We start from the raw sequence: 15,736 nt of genomic DNA, 5'->3' as shown, positions 1-15,736 counted from the left end.
AGGCCTGAACGATTGGGCATTGATGCAAAGTGATTTTTAAATGCTACCATTCAGATATGGTAGAAAATAAAATCCCTCTTGCAAAAAAAGCAGTACTGAGTGGTAGAAAATAAAACCCACTACAGAGAAGGCAGCCCTGAGGAAAGGCATGGCTGAGGCACAGGCCTCCCTCGTCTGCCTAGCCCATCATCTCCAAATGTTTTCCTTTCTCAGTGTTCAAACTTCTACATAATTCAAGAGAAGTTCAATATGTGCTGTTAGATAGGTCTGTATGCAAAGAGCTGCAGCAGGATGTGCACCCACAGGCAGGGATACAACAGGGCTGACAGATATTTTGCCCCATTTCTCAAAAGTGTCACACATGTGGACATCAAAATAGAATTATCATAATTGGTTTAATGCATAGACATGTCAAAAACTTCCTCTTCATGTGCTCAGATACTCAGTTAAAGCTCAACTGAGACTAATCAGCCTAAGGGAGGAATTCAGTACCCTTCTGGAAACACATACAATACTCTTCTACTCTGTGCCTGGGCTGATGTGTAATTGAACAATCTGAATCCTGGGCTAATCATCCACATGAAACACATTGAGCATCTCAAGGAGTGGCAGGAAATGAAGCCTCATACTTCAGAGACTGGGCTGATGAAGAGATCACATGCAGCTGTCAGGAGAACTCCTCTTCCTCCTCCCCAAGTGCCCCCCGTGGCCACCAATCCCTCTCAGGATGTGCAACTCCTGATAGCAGCGTTGCAGGGAGCATCCTCTGAACCGAAGGGATGTTGGCTTTCTGCCCACTGTGAATAATGGGCTTTGTCAGGAATGATCTATTTAAAAACGAAGCATTACCCAGGGTTGTCTTTCAGACAGATCACTTACAGGGTACCACGTTAGCAGTGCTGTGGGCTCCCACATGGGGACAGTCAGGTTGTGGCCACAGTCCCCGGCTCATCAGGACAGCAGTGAGGCAAGGGCAGGACACACCAGCCCAGCCATAGGCATGGATCCACATGGCAAAACCTGGAAGGCCCCACGCTGCCCCCCAGCTTTCCCATGGACACGGAGAAAGGGGACAAAGGGAGAGCATAAGCAGCTAAATGGCAATTGCTTATTTCCTTCCCAAAAGCCTTTTACTACAGGGAGGACGAGCGTCGTACCTGGTCCTCATTCATCCTGTCCTTCACACAGAGATGGGAGCTGCCTAGCAGGGCAGGGTAGGGGGAGCACAGGTCAAACCCACTTCTGTCCCACTTAGGTGTTTGTTAGTGCCAGTGTAAGCTCAGGGTTAATTACTAACCCTAAAAGACTCTTTCTTAGGGACACAGGGATGAAGAGAGCTGCGAAGGGCCGGTTATTTCTGCTGCCTCTCCTGCTGCCGGTTTCACAACCTGCATCCTCCCAGATTGTCTTTTCTCCCCTTCCATCTGAGCCAGGCTCTGCTTTCCTCTCCCTTACCCAGCAGTGGGTCTGTGCTTCCGCTCAGGGGCTCCTGCAGAAAGAGGGGCAGCATCCGTGCGGCAGCCACGGAGGTGACCCGAGCTCAAAGCTGTCCCACAGCAAAACTGCTCCAGCAGTTGTAGTGCCACCACATCTGCAACCCCGTGACAGCTCCGAGGAGCAAACAGCTGCTGTCTGAGTCGGTTCTGGTGACGGGAGATGGTTTCAGAGACGAATGTTCTCCCAGCTCACTACTGACACACGGGACAGGTAAATGAGATTTACTTTGGCATCTCATTCACTTCTCAATCCATCTTCTCTAGTACTTTTCTCCCCTCCAGCCTGTACGTGGAAAGGTCAATCGGTTTAATTATGGATGTTAGACACATACGTGCCATTTGCAGCTCTGCTAAGTGTGCTCACACAACTGGAACCCTCTTGCATCAAGTATAATAGCAACAGGTTTCCTATTGCAGCAAAGGTGCTCACTGGACCAGGATAGAAGAAATAACTAACTGAAGAGCAGTGAGTTTTAATGACATTTCTGCAGCTTCCCCAGGGCTGGCAGAATATGCTACAAATGTTTATTAAAATTCACTGCCTTCCTAAATAAACACTGACATCTCTATTTAACACAGTCAAATCCAAGTCAGCAAACAGACCACACAGCCCAAACCATACAGGAAAGAATTCTCTGCTCCCCTATATCCTTCTCAGTGGAGCAGGGGAACCTGTGCAGTCTCTCAGACCACGCCATGTACCAGAAGAGCAGGAGCACAGCACTCTGAAGGCAGCCTTGATCACATCATTCCATGTTTCTTTAAAGACCCTGACTTCCATGGATGGTGACCACAATAGGACAGCCAAGGGATGGTACCAGTAGATTCTGCTATAGATAGTCAGCCTGGCACTTGCCCACCTGTAGTTTTCTTGCTGTAATCACTGTAACACCACCCCAGAGGACAATTCCACTGACAAAGTGGGTACTTTTGATACCTGTCACTTCCCATTGTGGTTCTCTTTGGCATTCCCACGTTTAAGACCCTTTGAAAAGCAGAGGCACAAACCCATTAAGGGACTATAAATGGTTTACTGAGACTTGTGTGTTGTTTCCATCCCTGTAGAGAAACCCACAGAATCCTATAGGGGTCAAAACAAGCACACAAATTCACTACCAGTAGTTACCTTAGTCTTTGGAAACGATCCTATTGCGTGTTCCAGCAACTCTACAGCAATATAAACTTCACTTTGAAATAAAGAACACTTTAGGATTTTTAATTGCATCCTAACCTTTCATTAATTGGGCTTTATGCGGTGAGCAACATCACAATAATAGGTCTGCAACCCCAGTGTGGAATACAAATGGGCCACAAGCAGGGGAGAGCACCTGAGTGTGCCAGGGCCAGCAGCACCGTGGGAGCTGATGGACTCAGCCAGCACCACAGAGACTTCCTCATTATCCAGTGGCCTTTGGTTGACTGGAATTACTTTCAAAGCAAGCAACATCAGAAAAACATTCCCACACACCGCAGGTTTTGGCATTCACTCATCAGAGAGGCATAAAACAGCTCTAGAAAGTGATGGCTTTGAGCAGCTCTGAAAAGTCACATCTTGAATTTATCTCCGTAATAATGAGGCTGGTGAACAATTCTGTCAGCCAGATTTATTTGCACACCTCACATTGGTGTTTTCATGTCATTTCTGAACTTCCCATAAACAAAGGGTTTTACAGCTAATAAAAGTAATAATCCCAAGGGCAGGAATTTGTTTATGGCTCTGGCTGCATGCGTGCAGTCTGCCTGCATCTGTGCCACAGCACCCAAGGGACTGATGCTGCAGGATGCTCCGCATGGCCCCGGCCATGCCTGCAGGTCACTTGCATCTGCCTGCAACACACAGAACCTGGGGGATTACAGAATGGTTTGGGTTGGAAGGGACCTTAAAGCTCACCCAGCTCCAACCCCTGCCACAGGCAGGGACCCCTTCCACTCGAGCAGCTTGCTCCGAGCCCCTGTGTCCAACCTGGCCTTGAACACTGCCAGGGATGGGGCAGCCACAGCTTCTCTGGGCACCCTGTGCCAGCACCTCAGCACCCTCACAGGGAAGAGCTTCTACATAAGAGCTCATCTCAGTCTTCCCTCGGGCAGGTTCAAGCCATTCCCCTTGGCCTGTCCCTACATCCCTTGTCCCAAGCCCCTCTCCAGCTTTCCTGCAGCCCCTTCAGGCACTGGAGCTGCTCTCAGGTCTCCCCTTCAGGAGCCTTCTCTTCTCCAGGCTGCCCCAGCCCAGCTCTCTCAGCCTGGCTCCAGAGCAGAGCTGCTCCAGCCCTTGCAGCATCTCCATGGCCTCCTCTGGCCTCGCTCCAACAGCTCCATTGCTCCTGTGTTGTCCTCAGGAGGTCTTTCACAGTGCAGAGGAGCAGTTAATCAGTCTCAAAGCCAGATTTCCTCACTTGGCTTCCTTCTGGCCATCTCAGCCTTCCTACTTCATGTCCCTCACCCTTTACCACCCCTTCACATATCCCAAAGCCACAGCTGAGCAGCCTTTTGCCAGGGACAAGCACAGCTGCAGGAGCCCCACTGGGGAGCAGAAAGCCCTCAGTGCGGGTCCACAGGGGCCAGGAGCAGCTGGGATGCAGGACCCTGCCTTGCTGCAGCACAAACCCCTCTGCTCTGCAAGACTGGGATAAAGCCCAGGTCCTGTACGTGCCCTGTGCACAGGGGAAGGGTTCACTCCCCAGTTTTAAGAGTGAGGTTCCCAAATCCTTTTGGACATTCAGCATTCCCAGGTAGCTTTGATGCTTTCATCCTGTGACCCTCCCTAAAACACAGCTCCGGGCAGAGCAACAGCTCTGGCACCGGCTGCGTTGGAGCTAGCAGCACCTGAGACCTCTCCCCACACTGGGCTGGCTGGAGATATTTCCCAGCAGAAAAGTGTTGTCTTTTGGGGAGTGTGATGTCATTTGTTCTAATTCCTGTTGACATTTCATTTCACATGCTATTAAATGAACCCCTTCAGAAGGCTGAAACAAATTTGTTATAGAAGAAAGAAAATGCATGCTTTAGGACAAAACAAGCTCATGATTTGTTTTTCTGATATGGGTAACATATATAGAATCACAGAATAGCTAGGGTTGGAAAGGACCTTAAGATCATCCAGTTCAACCCCCCTGCCATGGGCAAGGACACCTCACACTAAACCATATCACCCAGGGCTCTGTCCAACCTGGCCTTGAACACTGCCAGGGATGGAGCATTCACAGCTTCCCTGGTCAACCCATTCCAGTACCTCACCACAGTCACAGTGAATATATGGTAATGTATGGTGCAAAGCATCCAGCCAAGCTTAAACAGTGCAGCTCCATTGCACGTAATAGTGTACTGGTGACCAATGTAACACCACTTGCTACTATTGATACTGCCATTTCTCATAGAATCACAGAATGGTTTGGGTTGAAGGGAGCTTAAAGCTCATCCAGCTCCAACCCTGCCACGGGCAGGGACCCCTTCCACTGGAGCAGCTTGCTCCAAGCATGTTTTTTATGATGTCTCATCTCAGTCTCCCCTCGGGCAGGTTAAAGCCATTCCCCTTGGCCTGTCCCTACATCCCTTGTCCCAAGCCCCTCTCCAGGTTTCCTGCAGCCCCTTCAGGCACTGGAGCTGCTCTCAGGTCTCCCCTTTAGGAGCCTTCTCTTCTCCAGGCTGCCCCAGCCCAGCTCTCTCAGCCTGGCTCCAGAGCAGAGCTGCTCCAGCCCTTGCAGCATCTCCATGGCCTCCTCTGCACTTGCTCCATCAGCTCCACGTCCTTAATTTTTCAGCCAGTCACAGTATTTCTAATTAAACCAATCTTTCTCTTTGTTAGCAAGTAGAGCTGAAATGCTTTCTGTAAATATCCAGGTTTGTATCTGCAATAATACGCTGCTGGATAATGGAAGGGCAAGTGTAAGGGAACCTAAATGAATCATTTTTTATTTGAGCAATTTAGCAATGACATATTATATCAATCATTTCTGCGCTGGGTCTGTGGAGTAAGCAGATATCCTGACACATTTTATACCTTTCTTCGAACAGTATAAAATGACCTTAGGAGATAGACGAAGCTGCTAAAGGTGGCAGTGAATCTCTTTCAATGGCAAAACGGAGCAAGGAGGGAGAGGGACACCCTGGTCTGGCAGTGTGGGGCAGGAGGACACATGGGGACGGTGGGTCTGTGAGCAGGGGACAGGCCATTGCTGGGGGACCAGAGCTCCCAACACACTAAGCAGAAACCCCCACAAGCACAGCTACCATAAACACACAGCTTCCTCCTGCTTTTAACTCCCAATGTGCTACATTCATCTTCTGTGATTAAAGCTCAGCAAAGTCATTAATACTGAGGCTTTCCTCACTGTATCACGTTAAAGAAATAGACTTCCTTACTTATTTAAAGGAAACAACCCCCTTTTCGCCATCTAGAGCTGATTTCATAGGGGAAATGTAATACTGACAAATACTGCCAAGGAGTGCATTTGTATATGGCTAATCAACAACTTTATGAACACTGTAAAACCACCATTTATGGGATAAACAAAGGCTGCTATTTGCAGAAATCACACAAGTTCACGATGGCAACGCAGCAAAGCAACGTGCAGGGAGGATGTCCCACAGCACTGCAAACGTGGGGCTCTTGCCATCCCATTCCTGGGAAAAGCGAGGGCTTAGGGACAGACACACAGCCCGACTGACCACAGGGCTCTCACTCTGCCAGCCCAGCACCTCAACGATCTGCCCCAAAATGCTAGAACCTAGGAAGAGGAAAAACTCTCTTGGAACAAGGAATAATTTCGAGGCTGATGTGAACTTCTCCCTTCTCAGTTTTTAAAGTGGGATTATCTCATATAATAGCCTTAAAGATATGCCCCAGGGCCAGTCCCTTTTACAGTGAATAATACCTAATCACCCATTTCTTCCCATATAATATACTACCACCTTCTAAATTTGTCGATCTAATTAGCTCTTTCCCCTAACACTCACTATGATTAAATCTGTATTAAAGCTTTCTGTGCAGCACAGGAGCAGACACACCTGAGCATTGGCTAAATTTAGCAGAGGACAATATTTAATGGGTTATTTTTAATAGATGCTGGAATTGCTGCATAAATGAATTCTGATTTGAGTTTCCTCAGCCGCCTTATTTTTTATCTCAGCTCCCTTAAATTGTATATCAAGCAGATTAGGAAGAATAATGGAGAAACTTACCTGGCACCATCCATCAAGTATCCTTCAGAACTAAATTAACAATGAGCACTTTATGCAAAAAGAGGAGGAAGAAACTGGGTTTCTTTATACTTCAGCTCCATCATTTTATAAGATGTGTCAGACTACACACATCTGGACTCATCTCCCAGTCTTCATGTGGCTTAAACAGGGCAAGCCTAAGGGCTGGAAACAATTCCTAAGCATGTTCATAACTTGCATTTGATTTAGGAAGATTTGCATGTATTTGGAATAACTAAAAGGCCCATTTGTGCATTGTGGAGCAGTGAGCTGATCCCCTTTCACAGACCCCATCAAAGTTACTGCTGATATAAATCATCAGTGAACCACCGATTCCTAAGAGGTTTGTCACACACCAGTGCTCTGCAGGCTCAAGCGTGAAGGTAAAGCTGCCTTCTCCACTCAGACTGGGGGCACTCTGTGGAGCTGCAGCCCCAGAGGAGATGGGGGGATGCCAGGCATGGCATAGCACTGGGAATGCAGCCCCTGAACTCCATCAGCTCCACGGGGAAAACCTGCCCTGTTCTCTTCCGCAGAGCCCAGGAGATGCTAAAATGTTCCCTGAAGCAACAGGCTCGGGATGCAGAGACTCAGGGGTTACCTGAGCTGTGCAGAAGAACAGGATAAGAGCAGTGGAGCTGCTGGAGAGTCCAGAGGGGGCCATGGAGATGCTGCGAGGGCTGGAGCAGCTCTGCTCTGAAGCCAGGCTGAGAGAGCTGGGCTGGGGCAGCCTGGAGAGGAGAAGGCTCCTGAAGGGGAGACCTGAGAGCAGCTCCAGTGCCTGAAGGGGCTGCAGGAAAGCTGGAGAGGGGCTTGGGACAAGGGATGTAGGGACAGGCCAAGGGGAATGGCTTTAACCTGCCAGAGGGGAGACTGAGATGAGCTCTTAGGCAGAAGCTCTTCCCTGTGAGGGTGCTGAGGCGCTGGCACAGGGTGCCCAGAGAAGCTGTGGCTGCCCCATCCCTGGCAGTGTTCAAGGCCAGGTTGGACACAGGGGCTTGGAGCAAGCTGCTCTAGTGGAAGGGGTCCCTGCCCGTGGCAGGGGTTGGAGCTGGAGGAGCTTTAAAGTCCCTTCCAACCAAAACCATTCTGGGATGCTGTGAGTGTGGCAGATGTTCTCTGCCATGGAGATCTCCCATTGGAGCAACAACTGAGTTGTCTCAGCCCCTGGGAACAGGAGTGACTCAGGGCTATATCCTGAGTCTCAGAGAGAATTTTAATTGCTCAGTGCAACTTGCAAGAGACAAAGCAGGAAGGATGGGAGACCTGGCAATACCAGCTCCCATTAAAAAGGGTAACATTCTCTGATGGGATCTCTTCTAAGTCCTTTCACCGTCATTCATTAGGAAGGTAGATGGAAACCACGCAATGTCTCTGGGGTTCCTAACTGCCTTCAGAACACCCCACAAAGGTCTCAGTGTGCCTCTAATCAGAATACTTCCTGTTGCTAGTGTAGGAATTCAACTGAACCCTGTTGTAAGGGTTGAAAGTCAGTTCCTGGCCCATTTAACTACACAGCCATCTCTTTCATTAGAGTCCACTGGCAGAAAGATAACCAATTCCATCTCCATAATTACAAAGACATCCACAGCAGGAGACAATAAGGTTGTTTCTTACGGAGGATTTGAATTACTTCAATTATTGTGTCTGCAGCCTCCCATTCAGGGAGCGTGAGGTTTGGGATTGCTTTAGAGCAATCAATTGTGCCTGATTGGTTATATTCAATACAACTAGATGGGAGACTGGGTTTTTGTTCCCTTTAGGCAATGCAAGCTCAAAGACCTGCAAAATCTCTGTGCCCCCTTCAGGGCTGTCTCTTGAACAGAACAAAGGCACAGGCTGCAGGAAGGAGAAACTAATAATATTCTTGGGTGTATTTATTTTAGGCTGCTTCTTCCTGAAAGCACAGTTTATCCTCACACGTCATCCCCTGAGTGCAAAGAGCTGTGCTAGGGAGGTCAGTGCCATCAGCCTCCCTTTGCAGGTGAAGAAACTGAGGCACAGAATTGAAAGCGATGGTGGAAAAGGAATCACTTTTGCTCACGTTGTACAGGCAAAAGACGAGGTCCAGAGCATTACTGTGCAAGGGTAGACCTGGCTTCCAATAGAGCGCAGAAATAGAGCAGGAAGGTGTCGTGAACCCATCCCTGACCAAAGCACGGATCCATTCCAGGGTGAGTTCACCCTGCAAGCCAAATCCAGGCACGCTGCAGTGTGGCTCCAGTGCAAATGAAGTTCTCAGGACTAATTAAAAGGCACTTTTTCCTTTCTCTTCTCTCTGCTAGTCAATAGGATAAACAATAGGCTACTGGAATACAAAGAACTTGCTCAGTGCATTGTGGATTCTCAAAGATGCTTTACAGCATTAGATAGCAAACACAAAAGCTGAGCTGATGATGTGTTTATTTGTGTATAAATGTGTTCCCCTGGTGTCACTTTTGGCACGGAAGAAAAGAAATATGTTTCTGCCTAAACACTTCAAAATGGCCAGAGGATTTGATCCTCATTAAAAGATTTGTAATCCTGTCTCTGGAAGGCATGCAGAAAAATGGGTATGCCTCAAAAAACTACAACACATTAATGGGTTTTACATCATCCACGCCTGTTTTGCCAGACCTCCAACTTACACTTAATTTGAAGCATAGATATGAGCTTGGACTGGATTAAAATTCCACAATGAATTCCACAATGAACCTCTGCTGAACTTACTGTCATCTCTAGGAGCCGTGGCCAACGTAAAGAACTCCAACAAATCTCTGAGTATCTTACTGGCTCCAAGCTTACTGAATTTCCTTCAAGTTTCCCCCGAGAAAAGATTGTTTTTCCCTTCATTTCCACCTCTGATCAAAGCCTTAACACCCAAGTCAGATCACTCCATTAAACTAAGACCAGGTAATACTTTCAGGTGTGTTTCTTCATTAGCCCTAAAATCTCTTTGTAATTTTTGAGTAAAACATGTATTTATGAAAGCTCTGCTTATGAGCACAACGCACTGGTTCAGCACTCCAAGCTTCAGCACACATCTCGTTTCAGCAGGTGATCAAATCCTATTGCCTTAACCAAAGCACTTCTCTAAGCAGGCTCTTGACAGACCAGTTTAAGCATCAGCTTTGCTGTGCTCTGGTCTCCAGCTTAGCCCTTTCATGGTGAGCTGCCTAAGACAGCACCACCACCTCTCTCCACAGCTACACATCAGAACTAACATCGTTCACTCCCCAAGGAAACTGAAGTGGCCCTGTTGGAGCTGGTTTCTGCGGTGGAGAATGGGAGATGCTTGCTTTATCAGTGACGTATAAGACCACAGAATCCCAGACTGGTTTGGGTTGGAAGGGAGCTTAAAGCTTATCCAGTTCCAACCCCTGCCACGGGCAGGGACACCTTCCACTAGAGCAGCTTGCTCCAAGCCCCTGTGTCCAACCTGGCCTTGAACACTGCCAGGGATGGGGAATCCTGTGAAATATGGCTGTGAAATAAGGCTGTGCTTCTGCAGCTCCTGCCCCAGCTGAAGTTATCTCATCCTGGGACAACCTCGCAGCTCCTATGTCTGATTTGCAAAGAAAAAAAATAAATAAGATAAAATGAAGAAGACTTGTTCTTTACTTAAAGTGTCACCTGAAAGTTTAAATTTAGGAATTCAAAGTCCCCCTGTGCTTCTGCCTGAATTTTTAAATATAGTCATTAAAAATAAAATCAACCCTTAGCATGATCCACCTTACATAACTTCCTCCACAGTTTAAATATAACCCGTTCAACTTGCTAGTACTCGGTGTGCCTCAGAGCACGGGGTGGGCAGGTATCTGACTGCAGCCACGCAGGGCTCACGCCTCAGCCCTTCCCCACCAAGACCTGCCCTTACAAGAGCTTTAGCCTTTGGGTACAGACCCCACAGTAAAGCTGAGAACCCAGCTCTGAGGGTGCTGGGGGGAGGCAGCCAGTGCAGGGATCACCCCTCGTCCCATCACCAACCAAGCCTGGTGGGTCCGGCGTGCTGGAGGATCTGGTTGTCTTTCCACACATGGTGTTTTCCTTCCTTACTGCAAGCACGTGGCACAATTTAAAGAGCTGTTTATGTCTGGAGCTAAAAGAAGCAGAGCTCTGCTGTGTAGCGTGGCTCCTGGATAACTGCATTACCAGAGAATCCTAAATCTTATTTTATTCTGGTCCAATACATATTAAAGTCAAGGAAAAGGCTCATTTAAATACCCAAGGGTATAAATACAAAACAGATCTATCCTTGTATTAGTGCTGAAATCAAACAATGCATTAATAGCACTTCATTAAATCATCCAGGTATTGGTCCCTACAGCTCTGTAGCTGAAGCCTCAGCTATGTACCACGGGAGGACCAAATATCAATGCTCTTCTGTTCCAAATAAAGTTCCTGAGACATCTCAGATGTACCCAAAAAGCTGGAAGCCAGTAAGAAGTGCAGGGAGGAACGAAATGACCATGTGAGAATGATAAATGCATTGGAAAGTAAGGAGAGCGAGGAAATATATCAACACAGGGATATAAATCATGTAGATACATGATGAATTTGTTATGCCAGCTATGCCTGTTGAACTGTTAAAGCAATGCTGATATGTGATTGAAGCACATGTGAGAAACACCAGGCAAGTCTCTCAGGCCTTCATCCCTGCCTGCAGTAAATGATTACAGCTCGACTCACCTAAGTTTACATTAAATTAGGATGTAGCCACTTTTAGCTACAGAAAGAATTATTACTGAGCATGCATCAGGCAGAACATCATTACGTAGTCAGGCACACATTTATTCTCTATTTCCCAACTGTATACTGTCCTAAGTCTATCACAGATCATGGAATGGCTTGGGTTGGAAGGGACCTTAAAGCTCATTCAGCTCCAACCCCTGCCACAGGCAGGGACCCCTTCCACTAGAGCAGCTTGCTCCAAGTCCCTGGGTCCAGCCTGGCCTTGAACAGTGCCAGGGATGGGGCAGCCACAGCTTCTCTGGGCACCCTGTGCCAGCTGGACCAAAGCCGTTGGCTGCAACACTGGATGCAGCCAGGCAGCCAATTCCTTATCCATTAAAATCCATACCTCTGTAAAGACAAGGACATTGTATGGGACTGTGCCCAAAGGTCTCGCAGAGGTTCAGGTAGATGACAACAAGTGCTCCTCCCTTACCCACCATTCCATTCTTCTCCTAAACATACCCAGCTTTGGGTGTGCAAGAAAAATCCTTCGGATGAGCTTCATCTGAGCACAGCCCCAGACCGAACCCTAGGGCAGGAGCTGGGGATGAGCACAGAAGCAAGCAAGGAGCATGAGGGGAGCACGCTCAGGACCTTGCGATGCTCCCAAGCTAAACAGCAACCCTTGGCATCCTTCAGAGCCAACAGCACAGCCTGGAGCTGGCTCTGGCTCCTGGAGCTGGCTCCCTGTCTGCTTACAAGCAAGGAGCCAGGAGGGACAGGACCCCAGAGTCCTGCCTGCCCCGGGCAGTGCCACTGCCAGGCTGCTGTGCCACTGCCTGCGGTGCCATGCCGGTTTGCTGTGTCACTGCACGCCTATTTATAGCCGCATGGTTGTATCCAGGGAACCAGAGGATGTTGACTTGTATTCTTCTATGAATAAAACATGGATATTTTCCCGGCTTGAGAAGCCAAGAGCTGCTTTAGATTTAACGTTTTTCCCTCTGATTGGACTTGGCTGCTGAGCCAGTAACTTGTACTTCAGCCACAAGAGAAAAGGATTTGAGATTTGGCCAAGGAGAATACGCTGCAAGCACTTGGTCAATACATCCTTTGCTGTGACAAAACAACACTAGTGCATCAATATTATGGAAATAATGATAAAACTTCAGGAAATTTGCTTTCTCTGCAGATAGCATCCTATTCTCATGTTTTTCTTCTCTCTGAAGTCAAAAGATACCCTTCCTTATCGACTGAGCACAAAATGTGTCATTCTGAAGCTTCTTTGGATAATATGGATATTAATATATATTGTGTCTGATATCCAATATTATATATTTGATAACAAGTATATTATCCTTCTCTGGATAAATAAGGCCTTGGTAACTTTTTTCCTATCTATAATTATAAACTGAATTCAAACAGAAGGCACATCCATGTTTTTCCAAATATGAAATTCCACAAGAGGAAATGTTGCTTACTTCCCTTTCCTGGTGTACAAGCAGAGGCTGACTTTTAAGGACAGGGACTGCCCACTCTGTCCTGAATTCATCCTACTTGGAAGCAAACCAACCTCAGTAAAAACCCTCACCAGCCATGGAAATCTAAATGGGGACACAGAGAGATCGGCCAACAAGGCTCTAGCAAAGGCTGAGATTCCTCTTTCAGAAACCTATTCAGGGAGAGGGCAAGGCTCCCTTTTACTGATGTGCCTTTATGCTCTTCTGGCTTTGTAGAGGGGTAGAAGGAGCCTTAAAGTGAACGCAACACGATTTTAATACTACCTTCCAGCCATCAGCTCAGTGAAGGGAAGGGAGGCAGGGTGCCGGGACGTTCAGCTTTAATCATCCTAGCTTAGGAACCTTTTGCCAGGAAGGCACTGCAGGACACAGCACAGCTCAGTGCTGTTGCAGCCAGGCTGTTCCTGGTACATCCCAGCATGCCAGCACCAAACCTGCACAGTGATCTCTGCCCCGCAAGGAATTCATTGCAGGTCTGCCCGCAGTGTTGGTGAACAAGAGGTCTGGAGCATTCCCAGCTACATAGGAAGCGGCCCAAACATTCCACCCTCTCCTGGTTAGACACTGAGTGTTTTGATTTGTTTCCTGCTGAAATCCCCATTTCCTGCCCCTCCTTTTTATAGTCACACATTTGCTAGAAACCATCAGACCAACACACATGCCAGCTTTGTGCCATCCTTATGCTACAGATTCATACCAGCATAAACCCAATAGATTATCAAGGACCTTTTACACCAGATCAGCGCACAGAGAGCTAGAACAAACAGGAGATTCACCGTCTCTCAAGCACAACATGTCCTTTTGTTCATCAACAGATTACACATTCAGTTAGCTGTGAACTACCAAGTCTACCCCTATCTCCCTGTTGAAGAACTGCCAAGTTTCCTACAGTGGCATCTGAGATGTGAAATGACAAAAGGAAAGTCAATTTGGTGGATACATTTCTCCATACGGTTTTGAAGTAGGTCAAGTAATATAGGGCTTGGCATCACTCTCAAAGTCATCACAACTGGAACTGAATTTAGAGTTCAGTAATGACGGTGCTTGAGACAATCAAACCTCCAGGCCTGTTCCTGTGGCCCCTCTTTCCTCCAAGAGCAACCCCAAGGCTCTACAATCACCTCGAAAGATCAATAATCTGCAGATATTAAGGTCCTTTCCAACCCTAACTACTCTATTCTATGATTCTATGCTGCCAATGCCACTGTGTCTGTCCACCTCCCTGGACAAATCCTGTGGTGAAGCACAGCACTTTGATGGCAACTCATCTGTAAATGTAGGTTACTCAGGAGCTCTTATAGCAAACATTACCTTCTAACTGCCTCTGGTAGCTGAACAAATGCCACCAGCCTCTGTTCTTACAGCTGAGGATCCTGAGCACGGGAAGATGAAGTGAGCTGCCAGGGTGCATACCAGAATGATGTGTCCAAGCCAGAGAGAGCTCAGAGCCTCCTGGTACTTCATTTACATTACTCAGAAAGGGTTCTTTTCAGGTTCAAAAAGGCTTAGGTTTAATGTATACTTTTCATGGCTCACTAAGCTGCTCAGTTTGAGTTGGATTCACAAGGAAAACAGTGCATGAAGTTTGCTTCTCAGTGTTTCAAACCATCCTGCAAGAAGAAAGGCTGGCCTAATGAGATTACCCAGGCTACTGTTTTCAGGGCTAACCACACTGAGGAAGAACAGAAAGAAAAGCACATTACTGATAAATAAAATAAAACTCATTTTCTGATTTATTCTGTAAATCAAAATGCTAAAAGAACCTCTAATGCTATATTAAAGCTGAGAAAAAACGTAACATGAAATCAATGTTAAAGGCCATCTCAGCATCCTTTTATCTAACCAAAATAGTAAACACTCTGCTACATTCCCAAAGCACAAAATCCATTTACACTTTGCATACTTGAAAAGAAGTCTAATGCATTTTGAAAACCACAGACTTAACTGCATGCTTCTCCCATTTAATACAACAGGACTTAATAAGATTTGCAGGAGGCATAAAAGGCAAATTGAACCCTATAGCTGAACACACAATTTCAGGTTCCCAGCAGGGAGGCAAACCTAGTGATGAGGAAAATGTAACCCCAGAAGGGATCAAAGCAGGATAACAGATGACCAAAAACACAGGGAAAAGTCATGAAACATAGACTCAGTGCTCAACTTCTTGTAACGCTTCTCTGTGCGCTTAGCAGATTACTTGTAACAAGGACAACTGTGTTTTAGGGCTACCCAGATCTTGTTAGCTTTGGGTAACACAACCAGACAGCCAAACGCAGAAGGAAAAGGCTGCTTTGGCTCTGCAAGTTAGTGCTGCCTGTCCACAGGGACATGGCACGTCTTCATCCTACTCTGGCCGTTATGTACCAGCAGGTCAGTACATCTATCTGGGAAGTGCAAGTTTAAATTCTGTGTATGACATGAAAAGAGAAAACTCTGAATCCACAGACATGAGTTAGGAAAATGGGTCTTGACACATCTAAGACTTCGAGTCATTTGAAGTCATCCCTGTCACCAGCCACCCACCCAGCCACGGACTCACCCCTAACAATGATCCAGTCGCTTTTGATCTCTTTACTGACATCTCAGCGTCCTGCAAAGGCTGCAGAAGCATTGAAGGGCAAGTTCATCATCATCTCAGAGCCCTCCTTAAGCACTCTGCCCTGCTCTCAGCACTTATACTCCTACCTCCTCTGTGAAGCCCACGATGCTGGAGAAGCGTAAATGTAGGTAATATTTCTGCCTCTGCTTAAAATTAGAGAGACAGACATTAAGCTTAGCTTAAACTGGTACATACACAGCAGAAAGCTAAGAGCTTATCCACAAGTGGTCTAAAGCATGGCACAAACTCAAATGACTCAACACAACAGATGC

The 15,736-nt window shown here is 47.1% G+C and overlaps 1 protein-coding gene and 1 long non-coding RNA gene across 7 annotated transcripts in view; one reads left to right on the top strand and one right to left on the bottom strand.

Annotated features, from left to right (window-relative positions):
• The window catches only part of KCND3 (potassium voltage-gated channel subfamily D member 3), a 121,421-nt gene that overhangs the window by 20,152 nt on the left and 85,533 nt on the right, over positions 1 to 15,736 (top strand). The gene's annotated exons all lie outside the window — the stretch shown is intronic.
• The window catches only part of LOC133278796 (uncharacterized), a 57,663-nt gene that overhangs the window by 5,877 nt on the left and 36,050 nt on the right, over positions 1 to 15,736 (bottom strand). Inside the window, exon 3 of one of the 2 annotated variants that reach the window (XR_009746693.1) lies at positions 6,094 to 6,220. The exons of the other annotated variant lie outside the window; for it this stretch is intronic. This is a non-coding gene — a long non-coding RNA (uncharacterized LOC133278796). Of the gene's footprint in view, positions 1 to 6,093; positions 6,221 to 15,736 lie in introns of those variants that run through there. 2 annotated transcript variants of the gene reach the window in all.

Source organism: Pezoporus flaviventris, unplaced genomic scaffold, assembly GCF_033815535.1.
Source record: "Pezoporus flaviventris isolate CSIRO_AGI_PZ_B2104156 unplaced genomic scaffold, CSIRO_AGI_Pfla_v1 ptg000069l, whole genome shotgun sequence".
NCBI lineage: Eukaryota > Metazoa > Chordata > Aves > Psittaciformes > Psittacidae > Pezoporus > Pezoporus flaviventris.
The sequence above is the reverse complement of the archived record's forward strand: the minus strand, read 5'-3'. Positions and strand labels throughout refer to the sequence as shown.